At 34.9% G+C, this 18,101-nt stretch overlaps 1 protein-coding gene across 3 annotated transcripts in view; it reads right to left on the bottom strand.

The window, feature by feature from the left end:
• The window catches only part of LOC118270565 (octopamine receptor Oamb), a 178,178-nt gene that overhangs the window by 119,910 nt on the left and 40,167 nt on the right, over nt 1-18,101 (bottom strand). For all 3 annotated transcript variants that reach the window (XM_035586186.2, XM_035586185.2, XM_050698172.1), the window contains exon 2: nt 1,432-1,509. The gene's annotated coding sequence lies outside the window, so the exon portion shown is untranslated. The remainder of the gene's footprint in view (nt 1-1,431; nt 1,510-18,101) is intronic.

The following is an 18,101-nucleotide window of genomic DNA, read 5'->3' on the forward strand; positions in this document are numbered from 1 at the left end:
TATCATCAACATTAAGTGACGATACACTGGTGGACTTGGGATAAAAGGCCTCCTCGACTGGAACTCCGGCACAAAAAGCAAGATTAGGAACGTAGTTTTTTAGTCAGTAAGAGTCTGACACCCCTCTTTTGCCTTCTTCTTGCCTAAAGCGGAAGAAGTCATTGGATGATTTTCCTCCCTCAAAAGAAAAGCTTCCTAGACATAAGAAGTTTTGCCATTTCAATCACCATGCTTTATAGGCACCATGGGTTGCATATTGCAATTCTAAAAGATCAGGTTTATCAGACAACACTGTTGCTCAGCCTCTTTCAAATGTGTAGTCAGTTAATCGGTTCTTATGACAATCGCTAGAATAGAGGTGTACGTTATAAGTTTATAGGTAAATAAAGATGTATTCAGGCTAAACAAACAAAAATACTTTCTTACAAAAAAGATCTGATTTATATTCTAGCTACAAGGCAATATCACTCTTATGTGATTCTAGCAAAAATTCCCAGAAAATACCTAAAACCTACTTAGAGTCTAGAAAAGATTCATTCTAGACAAGAGAATATAGAGTATAATATATAAAATACTTTGAATATTGCTCATTCTGACAGTGCTCGTCTTATCGTATGAAGACACGCCTGAATTTCAGCGATTTCAAGATGTCTGGCAGTCTGGCCCATCGCCCGATATTTTCTTGGCAGACTCGAGTCTTTACTTAGCAAAACTCTGGTTACATGTGTGTGTGTTGTGTTCTGAATTTTTAATATGTAAGTGGTTTAATTTAAAGTTAGTTTGGAGCGATGTGGGCCCATAACCTGATAAAATAATAAAAGATTAGGACTCTGAACTATAGAATATTATTTATTTAAAGAATGAATTAACATTGACATTGCACTGTCTTTCAAAATCAAACGTAGAAGAAGTATAAAACTACAATAATTGTCAAAGCACAAATATGTGTCTATGCGTATTTCTATTTACTTCTATTAGGCACTAGGCATGTCTGCGTTCTATCTCCAACAGTATTGTAGTTTTGAATTGTTTAGTGTTAGAAAATATTTTTAGCTTTTGTTGTTCTTCGGACGGCCATTCTCTACTTTGGCATTGCATATTATGAAGATATGAAACAAATCAAAGATACAAATTCAGTCATCAATGCGGCATGTAACAATTATTGGCGGTTTTGTAGATAATGTGTTCAAAGTAAAATATAAATAGTCACGGTCATTAGAAACAAGAAAAGTCATACGTGAGAATGGCTGCAGAGTTTTTATTTATGTACAAAATATAATGTAATAGGCTCACTCCTGATTAGCCAATGGGGCTGACTCTAAAATGATTTATAAGCTGCATGAACAGTAGTTATATATCTATAATATATAGTTTATCACTCTTAGATAAATATTTAATGAAGTCTTAAATAATGCTTTAAAAGGAATATACCTGAAAATCGTCGTGACACTGATGCTTGAAGATGTGACGCTAAACACGAACCGCGTCACACCATTAAACCACAAGTACCTGTGAACAAGGAGTATGACATTGAATAAAGTAAGGTCATTGAACTTTATGGAGATTTTTAACAAACTTTGAAGTTGTAATTGACGTATAAAATATCAATAATGAAGTTATCTTATTTTAAGTCTTCGACTGCCAATACAAAACTGTTGAAGGCAAATCCTCCGCTAACATCGGTCAACAGTGACCACCACGGCGTTCAATGTGTTAATATACACAGACTTGTTCCTGTGTTATAGGTGTATTAATCACATTATATACATTGATCACATCTAGACCAAAACAGCATAGAAATAACGGTTTACTCACGTAAATATAATATACTGAGAAAAGCTCTACTACATAGTTTCTCTTTCAATAGCCTGCGCGACGTCACCGCGTCCGCCCACGCTACTTATGTAGAAGAGTCCTTCTGTGATTCGAAACTAGTAGAGCTTTTCTCAGTATATTTACGTAAGTAAACTGTTATTTTTAGTTGATTTAGTATGTCTCACGATAGTTATTATAAAAAAATATGAAGATGATCATTTAAGTAGTGGTTTAACATGCTGTACAATCATTAGGACCATTACTTACACTGTCCAATCAAAACTTAAAACCAAAATAAGTACAAATAAAAAGGAATCTTATGTAATCAAACCACGAAACAAAAGCATTCTATTTTTGTTTACACCAGCCTACAAAGCAATGATTAATTCCAACAATATTTTATGAATAGAACCTCGATTTATTTATCTCTATAATAATACGTTGAGCGTCCTTCGAGGCAGTAGCTAATTACATCGGTGACGTCATGAAATCAGTGAGCTGTGACGTCAGATAGCGTGTTGGGCTAAGCATAGGGTAATGTTAAATTAATTATTTATTGTTATGAAATAAGAGTTTCTTGAAGGGATGAAAAGCGATGCGAAGAAGTTTAGAACTTAGCAACTGCGGACTATTTAAGACTCTGTGCCCATGACCAACGGTAGAAGGTTGACTTTGACCTTAACAGGTTACCGAGGCTCCGGATCAAAGCAGGAGAAGGAGTGAGGTGGTTTTTAGTCAGTTAGTGTCTGACACTCTCTCTCGCTTCACCCAAGGCGAGAGCAGTCATTAGATGATTCCCCCCCCTCAAAAAACGACTACTACGGCAAATCCGAAAATAAAAAACCTAAAAGACCCTGATTTTGTGATCGAAGCTAAAAACCTTGTTCATAGCAGTCATTATCAATTAATAAAACGGTCTTATTGATTAAATACTACAACTATCGAAACCAACTTCTTAAATACTAAATGTTTTAAAGTAAAATGTCTTACTTAAAGTACAATTTTTCTTAGTACAAGCTAAAGGAGTTTAATCCCTGGACTCAAACTAATTACAGAGGTATGAGAAGCTAAAGCTAGAAAATACTGGATTCTAGAGATTTGAGCTAGCCACTGTACAGGTGACTTATAATTAGAAGTTCTAGTTTAAAAGAAAAATAATACTTATTGTAAAGGTTGAAAAAATATGAAAATGTTGCTTCCGCGCTTCTAATGCAAGAGGGCGCGGGTTTGAAACCAACAACGGCTAGTAGAAATGTGACTGTTTACGAGTTTCTAAAATTATTTAGACACCACTGTTAAATGGTGACGGAAACCTTGGACTTGTAATTTCTAATTAAAAGTTTGAAGTCGCTAACCTGCATTGAGCAAGCGTGGTGATTAACGTTCAAACCTTTTCCATGCGAGAAGAAACCTTTGCTCAGCAGTGGTCACTTAGAGGCTATTAATGATGTTGAAAAGAAAAAAAACTAAGAATGGTTATGTTTAGTATCTGCTTTAGTTCGAATCCTACTATGTTTGGCAATGCTATCAAAGAAAAATATCAAAAGAATTAATATGGATATTACGTTAAAAATAAATAAATTATAGGCTATATTAGGGACGATAAAGTCTTACTTTTGATCTGGTCCCGGAAAGAAATAAAAATATTATACGATATTCTAGTACAACAGTTACACGTTATAGTTAACATCATAAACGAAAATATGTGAGTGTGCTACAAAAGATATTTTATTTATACACAAAGTCAGTAAACCAAAAAATGTTTACCACTTAAAACAAAGAAAAAACAACTCTAACTTTAACATCAGAAGCTTTCTTTTAATTCCCCAAAGAATACAAAACCTACACTTAGGAAAAACGTCACGCATAAAGTAACCACCCACGCACATAGGTATATTTATAGGAACACTAGCTTTTACTGGCGACTCTGCCTGTTTTGCCTTTTTTATTGAGCAGACGTATCACCTGATGATAAGCAATCGCCGCCGTCCATGGACACTTGAAACACCAGAGGCGTTTCAAGGGCGTTGCCGGCTTTTTGGGGGTTGAGAATTTAGGGTTTTTGGGAAATCGAGGATTAGGAAATTTGATAAGGGAGGAAATATGCCTCCGGTAACTTTACTAACACAACGAAACACAACGCAAGCGTTGTTTCACGTCGGTTTTCGGTAAGGCCGTGGTATCACTCCGGTCGAGCCGGTCCATTCGTGCCGAAGCATGGCTCTCCCACATTTAGCTTAAGCCTGAATGATCTTAGGAAAATGTAGCCTACTCATAGAAAAATGTAGCCTATTTATAACTCTCAAGCAACTGAACCGCTTTTAAACGCTCGATGATGACGTAAAAAAAAGACGAACAATCATACTTTTATATTTCTAATATTAGTAAATATTGCTAACTTTTTAAATAACACACAGGGTGTGTCAACTTATCTAAACACGAAGTAGTAAATCAATAAGATATGTCTCTTCATACAAAAATCTTATTCCTTCTTGGTAATTTAATATAGCGTTGATCAAGTTAGCCGACGTTTTTTGTCACCCTCTGTTTTTCTTCAGAGATGCGCATGAAATTTTCTATGTATAAGGGTACTTTTCCACCAGAATTGACTAACATCATCATTACTGTTTCAAACACAAGACGTTCATAGTTTATGAGTATATTCAAAAAGTTGACCGGTTAAAATAATATTTATTTATATGTATTTTTTTTTAAAGAAAACAAATATCATTGTTACTTTCTTGAGACAGACTAAATTAATTATTATGTTATCGGCTTACTCACGTAACGTTTTGACGAGGAACTCGACTAGTTTCAAGCCATGCTAGAGGCTCATATTCATGAGCAGCATTCCGCGACACACGACGCGGCGATAGCGGCGTCAGTAGTGGCGCGACAATCGCCAATAGTTAATTTTAATTTCGTTAAGCATGCTACTCGTATAATTACTGCATGAATTAGAAAAAATAATAGGTATGATGACAGTGACGAGGACGGTGTTGATAGCTCCCGCTAATTGCGTCATTTTTATGTATAAACGTAACGTGACGTCACGGGATATTTCAAATCAATATATGAAATCAAAACTACATAATTGTTTCCGAAAGAAAATAAAAAAACCACTTGTGTAATATTTAAAATAATCTACAAGACGGATATTAAAATAAATATTAGTTATTATAAAAAGAAAATAAAACATTTTTCTTTAACAAGTTCACTAGTACTTGAGACGGGATATTTACCATGTTTATTAGTATTTGTAAGTTTCCGATATTTCGGCACTGTTGCATCTCATCGAAATAAATAAATATGGTAAATATCCCGTCTCCCGTGTTAGTGACCATGTCAGTTTAAAAACTTGTATCAAGTTCACTAGGTTAACAAAATAATGTACGAGTAGATATATGAAAAACATTGTTTTGTATAGCAACAAGACTTGAGCGGAAATATTTAAAGCCCTTTTAGATATAGTGTTACAGAATTGGATCAGGTTGATGTGTGTGGATACGTTGTCAATTTGTTGAGGTGAACGCACCGGTTTGGGAACGGTGTCGCTTTCAAAGATGATGGATAGTTTTTGTGGATTGTCTCTAGATATACGATGATCTTATAAAATAATGGTGTCTTTGTTCCATTTTATCGGGTTATTTATTTTGATGTTCATACTCTTCTTCTTTAGGAAATTGATGAATAAAATGTTGAAGTTAAATAATCTAAATAGGCTGCAAATGTTCTGAAGTAATCTTTCTTTGAATTTGAAACGACTGCATGGTTGCCGCACAACATGCAGCTGGTTCGATTCCCGGAAAGAACAACTCTTTGTGTGATCCATAAATTGTTCTTTCAAGCCTGGGTGTCATGTGTTTATGAACGTGTATGTTTGTAAACTTACTCACGACACATGAGGAAAACCTAGAGGGGCAAAGTTAAAAAAAGAAATCAAATACCTTCCATCAAATTAAAATGTATGCAGTTATTTGTTATTAATATTCAATAGATATCGTTTTTGTAAGTTTGTCAAATAAAGAAGCTAAATTATATCACACTAGCTACTTCCGCGCGGTTTCACCCGCTCTGCTCGGCTCCTATTGGTCATAGCGCGATGTTTTATAGCCTATAGCCTTCCTCGATAAATGGACTATCCAACACAAAAATAATTATTTAAATCGGACCAGTAGTTCCGGAGATTAGCGCGTTCAAACAAACAAACAAACTCTTCAGCTTTATAATATTAGTATAGATTAGTATAGATTTCATGGTAGGAAAAGAAAAACCCTTGCCTAACTACAAAATACTCCCAAAAACGAACCATTACCTCACCTCACAACAAACCACTCTCCACTATTTACCTAACCGCGTTTATCTCCCCAAATGCACATATTCATTACGGATTATCATGGCAATACAAAGCTGTGACGTCACACTTACTACTCAGATTCCCTTTTTTCCTTTCGACCTTGATGCCGTCTTTATTTTATTAGCAATAAAGGCGATTTTCGTAGTGTTATCACTGTAATGGTGTGAGTGTTTCAATTTGTCTTATCATTCACAGTTGGTTGGCTTGTATTTGGTCCACTTGAAGAATTTGCACTTGACCTTGGTATAATGTGGTGTAATGCTTTATTGTTTGTTGGTATTGCAATATGTGTAGTGTATCTATTAATTTCGTTTGATGTTGGGTTATTGAATAAGAGTTCCGCGTCTAGAAAATAGAATTAGTATTGTCCCTTCAGTAGGTTTTTACCTGACTTTCAAAAAATGGGTTATTTGTTTTCTTTGTAGAATTTGTATTCTAAATGTTGGTAATACATAAGTAGATAACTTCACGCCTGTCTCCCATGGGGGTAGGTAGACGAAATGGTCCACCAATTACTAGGACTCTTTCATACCTCTTTTGCTTCAACAGTCTTCAGTTTTTTCATGCATGCTCGGTTAATAATTAATATTTCGCCAATCTGGTTTTTATGTGTCTGTTTAGGGCGTCGTCTACCGACGACCACATTAATTTCTTTCGTAAATCTGCTTTCATGTAGGTAATAATAGGTGGATAAGTCGCACGCAAAATTTTATTAAAATGTATTGAGTAGTTTAAATGAAGATTTGAATAATTAACTCGTGTAAACTTCATATATTGTGCGATGTAGGAATTTATGACTTCATCAGTGGATCTGCTCATCTATCTTCTAAGTGCGACATCTGTCATCTGTCACTTATCACATCCATCATATACATCAAAATTGATCCATAATAAACGAATAACTTTTTTACCAACACACGTGGAAGTGAATGAGTCGTAATACATTATGTTATGGCTGCTCATAAACCTGATCACATACATACGACCACTTCACCTTGAACCGTGCATTACAATTGAAACCAAATTACAAGGCACTAGAATTCATTATAACTAAACTAGTATTATCAAATGTTATTGATCATTTACTTATCTTACTGATGTAGTATTGAGATATTGGGATACTTTAGACAGAGGCAATTTTATGTTGCATTGGATTTTCAACTTTATGTCATTATGTTAAGGTTGAAAATAAAGAAATTGATAGAAATTGTGGCTTATTACCAAAAAACACACACACACACACAACGTCACGCCTTTTATCCCCGAAGGGGTAGGCAGAGGTGCACATTACGGCACGTAATGCCGCTATACAATGTACACCCACTTTTCACCATTTGTGTTATAAGTCCCATGTAATAGGGGGTGAGCCTATTGCCATATACCGGACACAATTCCAGACTCCGTGCTATTACCGAGAAATTTTCGAAAATTCGAAAAAAGCCCAGTAATACTTTGCCCGACCCGGGAATCGAACCCGAGACCCCTTGCTCGGCAGTCGCACTTGCGACCACTCGACTAACGAGGCAGTCATTATACATACCAAAAACAATTAGAAGTTAAAAAGTCGTTTAAAACATTAATAACCCTAAATCAGTTTTCATCGCCTAACCTCCTCAAAAATTCTAATAAACTTTGTGTAGACTAAAATCTTGTCTAAAAAACAATTAATTATTTATGAAACTAAAAAGGAGAATAATTTCACGCTTCTTTAGGTACTTGATTGTAAAATATTTTATGGACAACCATTACCATTTTTTTTTCTAAGAAAGTAATCACCGTCACTTTGATTAAAATGTTTTGACACTAAAACTCGTAAAGTTAGATCAATTATTCCTATTTAGGCTTGTCCTGTTAAATAACAATAACTTTTTTTTTGTCGAGTAGTAAACAATGTATGAAGTAATAAATTGTGTTTAAAAGTTAAATGTATTGAAAAGTGTTTTTCTTCCTAACACCCTAGCTGCCGTATAGGGTAGGTCACCAGTAAACTGTCGAAGGATTTGCCTCCAACAGTTTTCTGTCGGCAAGCAAATCATCATCTCAACACAAAATCTTTGGATCGATCTTCATTTTAAAATCTCTATAGAACTAATATCAAAATTCGATCTAAAATTCAAGATTTTGAATTAAGATCGGTTGTTGGTTAGGTTGTTGAAATCGGCCAGTTTCACAATGTCTGGACAGCCAGTACTTATCAGATTTTGAAACACTTATAGAATGTAATTTGTATGAACTATCTGTCACATAAGTTTCAGAAGAAGATTTCAACACAACTCCTAAACTACATGTTTCGGAGTTGTGTTTAAATCTTCTTTACGTACACTAAACAACACAATATGATTTTATAGAGAAACCAAATCGAAAGTTTTTATGTATAGTCGTATAAATAGGACACACATAAAGACTTTCAAGGAGAACATCACTGTGTATTATTGTAATGGTTATAATATACATCTTAAAAGACTAATCTTTTACTATGACTAGACCAAAATACTTAAAAATAATAAAGTAAATTATTCTAAAAAGTTATCTAATAGACCTTTCTCCCTCAATTAAGTGAATAAAGATAATAAAAATCTATTCAAAATTCAATATGAATAATAATATAAGATCTAAGAACAGAGAACAAAAGCATCTGACAAATCAATAATATTATTAAGGGAGAGATAAAATTTCGCGAGAATCGAGTACACTTCAGAAGGAGCTTCAAGATTGAGCAGATAGTCTACTAGTTGTCGTCTTTACGTGTCGAAGTAACTTAATTTACGCTTCAATTGTTTCCATTTCTCAAGCAACATTTTATAGCCGATAAAATCGTATTTTCATTTTATTGGACTTTTCCGGAAAATACGGGAACATTCTAGATTTTCTCGGAAGCTGTATGTGTTAGTCTTATTGATGGCTAGAGTTACTTATTGGCTTTTGTTTTGTTCAATATGGTTGAATCAGAGCAGTTCACAAGATTCGGAAATTATTCTAGACTAGCTTCTGCCAGCAGTTTAGTGGGTGTTCCCGTGTATCCTATCCTATCACCTAAGTTAGCTCATACCCTGTCTATAAACCAAATTTCATCAAAACTCGTTCACTAGTTTTAGTGTGATTGACGGACAAATATACGAACAAAAAAACTTTCCCATTTATAACGTTAGTGTGATGATTAATGTATACGCGAAACCTATGACTTTTTATTAGTAATTTAAACAACACGAATGACCATCAATCGAAATTAAAGTCTGAAAATCGTTGCATTTACTTTACAATTTTCTTCACTCATCCCCATTTCAAAGAGGTATCACGTAATTATACCTAAACCAGATACAAAATATACTCCTATCACATATATAAAAAAAAAACTTCCACCTTCAAAGGCTACTATAACCCCTTTCAACATGTTCCACTCATTGTTCACATAAATACGAGATAATTACCTTCTGCACAGGGTTGCAAGCTTCCTATAATTAAGTTACCCACCTCCCAAGCGAATCACGGGAAACCTTAAGCCTTTGATACATACAAGGGCTCTCTCTTACATTTTTTCCTAAGGTTTATTTTGCTCTGATTTTTTTGGTTAAGGTCAAAGGTTTGGGGATTGAAACGAATAAAGGTCTTTTGATACGAGTTTTTGATACGATGGTATTATAGACTCGGGTTAGTGACCTAATTTTGTTTTAATACACATTTCTTAAAGTTCTTCCTATGGTTTTCTAGATGTTACCTAGATGTGTTTAGTTGTGTTTCTGGTTAAACATATTAAGTAACAAATGGTATATTTTGGAAAATTAATAATCCGGAGGAAATAAAACAATATTACTTACTACTCAAGACTCAATAGCAGCTGGATTTTTTTATTATAACTTTCGTGAGACATTCTGAATTAATTATTATGTTATCGGCATCCTCACGTAACTGTTTGAAAAGGAATTCGACTAGTTTCAAGTTACATGTTTTGCGTAATATTAAGCTTGTTATTTCTTAAAAGGTTGATTAAATCAGTAATTATTTTTGGCTTAAAATTATGAAGTATGATTCTTATTTTATTTTTAAATAGTAACATTTCCCAAATATACATAACCTCAGTAGTCTTGTACGACTTTCATTTGATACAAGATCCGATGTCATTCCACGAACAAAAAAGCCATTGTTTCAAATACCTTTACGTTTAAATAAATAAATAGTCCACGTCTTTTTAAGGAGTAATTGTTCTATCAATATTCTTTACGCTTCGTCTGCTCGTTGCGTTCAAAGGAGGTAATTATGGAAAGTTTCCCATACAGGCTGTATGCTAGAATTCCTTTGCCTTAAGTGAAACTATTGAAATAAGTAAGACGTTTTGATCTTCAATATTTAAATACCGATTTGTAATGAGTGGAATTTGCTTTCTATTTTGTTTGAAACGCTTGCAGTTCGTGTGGATTCATTGTTGAGTAATGTACAGAAATGTTTTACCAATCATCATTATCATCAATAGCCTATAAGTGGCCACTGCTGACTAAAGGGCTCTACTCGTACAGACAAGGTTTGAGCATTAATCACCACGCTTACTCAATGCGGGTTGGCGATTTCCAACTTATAATTAGAAATTATAAGCCCAGGTTTCCTCACGATGTTTTCCTTCATCGTTTGTCGCAGTGGTGTCTAAATAATCTTAGAAAGTACATAATAACTCGTTAAAAGTCATATTGGTAATTGACATTGGTAGGTCTCGAACTCGCGTCGTCATGCAAAAGCACCTTCTCGCACGGAGAAGATTTGAACATTAGTAGTGTCCAAATAGTATTAGAGAGGACATAATAACTCGGAAAAAGTCACTTTGCTACTTGCCGTTGGTATGTTACGAACTCGCACCCTCATACATGAGAAGCGGGTGTCTTAAATCTCCGGACCACGACGATAGGCGTTACATTTGGATTTTATTAATGTATTGAAAAAGTACCAAAAATATTATTTCAAACGCCAAGGAAAATTTACTCCGTATACAACATGAAAGAATTACAAAACATATCAATTCAAATACTTTTTCTATTCTGTTGTGCCAATCACTAGTACCTACAAAGATAAATTAATCTATCTTTTCCAACTAACTGTATAAATGAAACTGGTTTATAAAACAACCACATAAAGTTGCAATTCTAATACCATAGCAAAATAATATTGCTTCTCTACATAATGCTATTTTCGCGAAACCTCGGCTTAACCCTTTCAACGCGCGGAATGGATTTTTTTACCCACCTCACTTTACGTTTTACCTCTTGCAAATCCATTTTTTATTAAAAGCCTTTAAAAATCTGGTTTAGACCAGTTCTGGGGTTAAGGATTAAAATACTAGCCTTGGTCTGGTTATTCTGAGCTTCTAAATATTTAGATTTAAAATGGAAAACTGAATTAGATATCTGTGATTTAAGGATGATAAATTTACATAGGTAACTAGAGGATATAGCAATAATAATGATTATATTTTCCTTAACAATGGTTTCATCATCATATCAGCCATAAGACGTCCTGTTGAACATGGGCCTCCCCCAATAACTTCCAGATAAGCCGGTTCAAAGCGACCTGCATTATGCAAGGATACTTATTTAAAATGTGTTGTAGGTATATTAATAGTTCCAAAACCTCTTGCGGATTAATATGAGTCTATTTTTGACGATAATAACCATGAAAAGGTGACTACTAACCAGTTTTTGAGTTAGAAACCTTCTAATACATCTATCTGATTCCTAAACCTAGAATACCAATTACCACTGAAACTGTTCAAAACTTAGTCCTTTACACGAAAGAAACAAAAAGATCACTTTGTATAAAACCTAAAAAATATTTGTAACATCAACCGGCAAAAAAACCTCAACATTATTTTTATTGTTGTCTCAACCAATTTAAAGCCATTACGAGACCAAAAAACAAAAGCATTGTTAAGAAAATACGTTTAAAAAGATTTTTTCTTTTCGTTTAATTCATAATCTTTTGTGAGGAATGAAACGCGAACGAATCTTTTTCTTATTTTCGTCCCTTCGCATTAGAATAATAATGATTTTTAATAAAGCCAAAGTAAAGTGTTGGCTTAATTAAAAAGTACCGAAGAAAATATTATGGAGAGAAGCTGTGCTTTAAATAGGTCTAAATTGAAAACCAAGGTAGTGTGGTAATGAGACTGCTTCACTGCATAATTTCAGAACATTTCCAGTAAGAATTTTCACATGGAAAGTGTTGGAATATGTATTACGACCGAGGTACTCGTAGACTAGACTAGGGTTGTTTCAATTCGTTGCGTGCATATTCTTAGAACATATCAAAATTTGTTTTTTATTTATTTATTTACGATTTAACAAAGGATATACACATTTTAAAGCCGGTAAACGAGCAGACGGATCACCTGATGGTAAGCAATTGCCGTCGCCCATGGACACCCGAAACACCAGAGGCGTTACAAGTGCTTTGCCAGCCTTTTGGAGTTTAGAAATTTAAGGATTGTTGGAAAGTCGGGTATTGGGAAATGGGGTAATTGGGCCTCCAGTAACCTTACTCACACAACGAAAAACAACGCAAGCGTAGTTTCACGTTTTCGGTGAGGCCGTGGTATCACTCCGGTTGAGCTGGCCCATTCGTGCCGAAGCATGGCTCTCGCACATTAAAATTTGTTTGGATCTATATTATTATGACTTCTTACAATGCTTAAAACGGAGCAGAACTCTTAATTAATACTTTTAAGTTGCAACAACAACTTTGACCAAAGCACAGTCGTCCGAAAACAAGGAACAGTTTCCCTCCAAAATTACGCACATTACCTTAAACCATCACTTGAAAAACTGCTTAAAGTCGGCTTGAAGAACAAAGTAATAACGTTGGACCCTCGGCGCTGCTTGGAAAAAGAAATAAATTCCTTACCCCACTTGGTGGACCAAGTGGAACTTTCTTAGGGAGATTATAACCGCAGTAAGTTTCTTGAAACACAAGCTATTAGTAAGTGTATAACAAAGCATTCGTACGAAAGTACTTCGGAGTCTTAAGTCTCCGGGTCCATTGCGGTTTGGCCCGATAGAACTATTGTTTTAAGTTTTCATCCCACTTGCCAGTTATAGGGTTGACAACCACGTTTTGTTTGTGTGTTTATTTATCACTGCATTGTTTACGTTTTCGGGTGATGTAGGGTTGAAGTTTTGGGTTTCTATCATTGAGACTGGTGTGCATGGCATGTCGGTAGCAGTTTGTTTTAGGATGTACCCAAATGGGGGCAAAAAGGTGTAGTGACAGCATTTTCGGGTATTTTCTCTGAAAATGTTTTCTTATAAATTCTATTTTTACAAAAAGACCCTTGTTTTTTTTTGCTACGTATATTCCACGAAAAAGAGCATACACCGTTACATACACATTATTAATTCTCTTTACATTTTTTCTGGAGATGAAAATCTTAAGCAAACTTCAACAAGCGAAAATGTACTCAAACACCTACATGATACGCTACAAGATCGGCTAATAATTTACATCACTTCTCAAATTTTTAAAGCGATTACCTTCAATGTACTTTGCAAAGCTAACACGGAGATTCTGTTCGGAGATCGGATTACTTTACTGGGAGAAAATGTACGGAGACTTTTACAAATACCTGTCTCTTCAGTAGATGTTCGTATGTTAACCTCAATGTTCAATACAATAGTAGAGTAGTATCTTATTTTTTTATGTCTCTCTGGCAGATTATTTTAAAAAATTCGCCAACGACGTTGACGTTCGACGATACATTCCACATATTTTATCCATGATACATTCATTTGAAGTATCGTGTGACGTCACGATTTGCTACACTTTAAAGGGTAACATGACGTAATGACCTCCTAATCCTAAACTTTACTCCGTTTTATCTAAATATTGTAACCTTATATGAAAAAAAAATACGTCTCTAATATTTTTTTAATTATTTAACTGTCGGACTAATTAGATTTTTCGTGTTCGTACGCTGCGAAACGCGACACGCCGTACGCACGGTGTCTGGTTCTGGTCAAGCGGCGAGCTACTCTTACTTGCCGTCCATAAACCCGCTCTTCGCACTTATGGTCTTAATTAAAGTTTATTTTATCTACTATTTTTTCTACATTCTCTATTCACTATTCTGGCTTAAAGTAAATACAATAACATATAATACATCTTTAATAATCGTAAATAAAAACTAAACAACGTATAATATTAAAACAATAGATAATTGGATAGATATCCTTCTTATAAACCAACTCTAATTACATACAAAAATGATCGGAAACATATATTTTTATGAATGACAAGACAAGACATATAATTATGTGTAACCAAAAATGTGCTCTAAAATGTCGTGCAAAAAACAGATTTTCCTGTGTACCGTCGAGATATTTTCGTTGAAGAAATAGGTAAGAGTTTCATTTGAATATAACGGAATAATCCTGTAGCAAATATCAGAAATATTTATATTCCTGCGGATATTTGTTTCCTCACAAGTCTGACATTTTGCTTGATTTGTATATCGTTCACTCGTGTAAAATGGTTAAGCGTGAATCGGTTATAGGTACTTTGTAAATACAATTTTGATCGATCTCCCTAAAATCAGACATTGTTGAGTTACCCCTTTAGTCTATCATAATAAGGAGACTGGTGTTTGGTTTTAATTAAAATTTCTGTAGTTGCTTACTACTGGGGTTTTCTCAATTGTGCAATCTCTTTTTGTGAGGTTGTGGCAGGCTTGTCCCATAAAAAAAATATTGGTTTTTGGCTACCATCACCTCTGGCGAAGCCTCTGAAGAACCTCTGGCAAGCGAAGATGCACCTGATCCATCATTAGCCATGTCTTCGCTTGCTTTTTTTGTTGCAACCAATTCACTTGAGAGCAATTTCCATCTTCCTTTGTCCAATATTTATCTCGTCGTAAAGCACAGAATGTTATGGAATCAGAAAATCAGTTTAACCACCAAGCGCCACTTGTTAACATCATAACAAACAATAAACAACAAAATGTTTAAAAAATGCCTCCCGACTACAAAACACAGTACCCTAAATCCTAACTTAATCTCAGAAAGCAAGATCGTAACGTTTAAAAATGTACTAGAGCATCCTAACCTGATTTTCTTATAAATGTAGCTTCAGTACCTACAATTTTACATTTCCAAGTTTTAGTACTCGCTTCCTTGCCGGTACCTAATGAAATCAAGACCAAAGAAATAAAACTGTAGTCTCTCGCTGAATATAAAGTCTTCAGGAACAGAGCGAGAAACAAAAGAAGTACGTGGAATTTAGCAGCTGATTAGTAGGTATAGTGTTCGAATCGACAGGGCCTTTGATTTTTTTGTGGAATAAGGGTATGCTTTTCGTCCAGAGATGTGCTATGTAGCTGGTTTTTAGTCAGTAAGAGTCTGACACTCCTTTCGCCTCGCCCAAGGCGGGAGAAGTGATTGGATGATTTTCCACCCTTAAAAAAAATGAAGATGTAATAGCTAAGCTCTGTAAGTATGGGACCGTTTCCATTGATACTAGCTATGTAGCTGTACTATGAAGGGGCGCCGCCGGAAAGTAGCTGTGCGAGGAAGATGCGCAGCTCGAATATGCGATGTATCCATAGTGGGGAAGACATCCGTAGCACACATCCATAGTGTTCAATAAAACAAGCGAAACAAGCCTAATACAGGCGTAAATTTACTGTAAAGTATGGTTTTGTTTTCATTAGTTTTAATAATGGATAAAGTTTTGTTTAGGTACTCATATTATATTACAGTTATTAAAAGCAACAACTAGTATGTTCACATAATATAATATGTTTAATAAAGTATACAATTTACCTTATTCATTGTATTTTACGACAAGTTTTTTATTGATTATCCTACCCTAATCTTATAAAGGAATTATTCTGGAAGGAAACTATATAAAACTAGATATAGTTGATTGAACTATCACCCAAATCCTTGAACAGCTCATTGGCTCGTAAAAGGTTTTTGTTTGATGTCAAGTATGGAGTTTTGTTTCAAGATTATTTTGCAAAATAGACCATTGAACATCAGGCATTCACCATGGTTTCATTTATTATAACAGAATCAGAAAGAGAGTGTAATTTCACCTACCACATATTGAAAAATGCTGTCAGCCGTTCTTTCTCCCGATCTGGAACTGCGGACCACCTAGAAGATTTATCGAGGTCCTGGCTCGAAAAGCAGGAGTAGAAATGGGGCGGTTTTTAGCCAGTAAAACCTGACTCTCCTCTTGCCTTATACAAGGTGAAAGTAGTCACTGGCTTATTATACCCCCTTAAAAAAAAAGCGGTGCTACTGACGAAATTAAAAATTAGCTTACATAATTATTCTGAATTTGACCAGGGTTGACTGTTCCTTCTCTTCTTTACAGAGATAGATCATAGTCCAGTAGAGAATTGGTATAAGTTGCTGATGATGTTGATTTTACTAAACCAATCAATTTTACAACAACTTTCAATAAACCTTTACCTCAACATACAGTATGTTTCTAAGAAATGCTTTTTCTTACTACAAGAAAAAACAGGACAAGATTGACTCGTCCAAATCAAAGTTGATAGATAGTAATCGTGTTCTACATCAGAAGTGACATAGATTCTATCTGAGATTGAACCTATTAGTGTTACGGGCTGAAGTACATTAAAGAAATAAATCTATCTCTGTTGGTTGGATTGTAGAAGAAGTAAGGTTGGTTGCTTTGCGTTGTTTGGTTGAAAATCACAAACATTTTAAACGGCACGGACATAGGTATCTCACTGTTTTGAGTTCTACTACATACATACATACATATCGTCACGCCTTTAATCCTCGAAGGGGCAGTGGCACGTAATGCCACTGTGTACACCCACTTTTCACAATTTATGTTGTAAGATCCATGTAATAGGTGGTGAGCCTATTGCCATATACCGGGCACATTTCCAGACTCCGTGCTACCACTGAGAAATTTTTCGAAAAACCGAAAAAAGCCCAGTAATAATTCGCCCGACCCGGGAATCGAACCCGAGACCCCTTGCCTTGGCATTCGCACTTGCAACCACTCGGCCAACGAGGCAGAGTTCTACTACTACTTGGAAATATCCAGAAAATTATAAATACACATAAAAAGTATAAGTATAATATTTTACATAATATTTACCACGAAATACTTAAATATTTTTCTAGTTTGTACCATGTGCAAACTGCGATTCGCGTTGAAATTTTTCATAAAACTATTTTAAAATGTTCTATGGTGTAAGTCAAGAACGAAGAGATTTAACTTTTAAGTTTTATGCAGAAGATGTGGCTTTTAGATGACTATAATTTGTACAAGTATCACATTCTTATACACATATATGTGAATACTCATTAGAAAACTGATTAGGCATTTAATTAGATTCTGATTAGACATCCAAATTGTACAGTATAGAACGTAGATTTACGACCAGTATTTTGACTATAAAGTACCAAAACATTGCCCTTCGCTTTTATTTTTTGAGGGGGTAAATTATCCAATAAATTCTCCCGCCTTGGGCGAGGCGAGAGAGAATGTCAGACTCTTACTGACTAAAAACCACCCCGTTGCTAATCCTGCTTTTCTCGGTAAACCCGCTAAGTAGTACGCAGCTCCGGATTGCCCTACGCTAGGATTTTCTCCTGTGTCATGGGTGCGTTTACAAACATACAAGTTCATATACACATGACATCCAGACACGAAACAAAAATTTGTGGATCATACAAAGTGTTGCTCCGTTTGTAGCTAGTTGCCCAGCCACTACGCCAAAGTATTCAAGTATTTATTGCATCCATAATGTATACAGGTGTTAGAAAATACAGTATTTAGTCACAATTATGAACCTTCTCGGGCACAGCAAAATATAAAATTCGTTGAAGAGAGGAAGGTAAAACGCACATTGAAAATAATTCTGACACTATTTCCTAATGTCCACCAAAAAGGCCACTACAAAAAAATAATT

The sequence above is a fragment of the Spodoptera frugiperda genome, chromosome 13 (assembly GCF_023101765.2).
Source record: "Spodoptera frugiperda isolate SF20-4 chromosome 13, AGI-APGP_CSIRO_Sfru_2.0, whole genome shotgun sequence".
NCBI lineage: Eukaryota > Metazoa > Arthropoda > Insecta > Lepidoptera > Noctuidae > Spodoptera > Spodoptera frugiperda.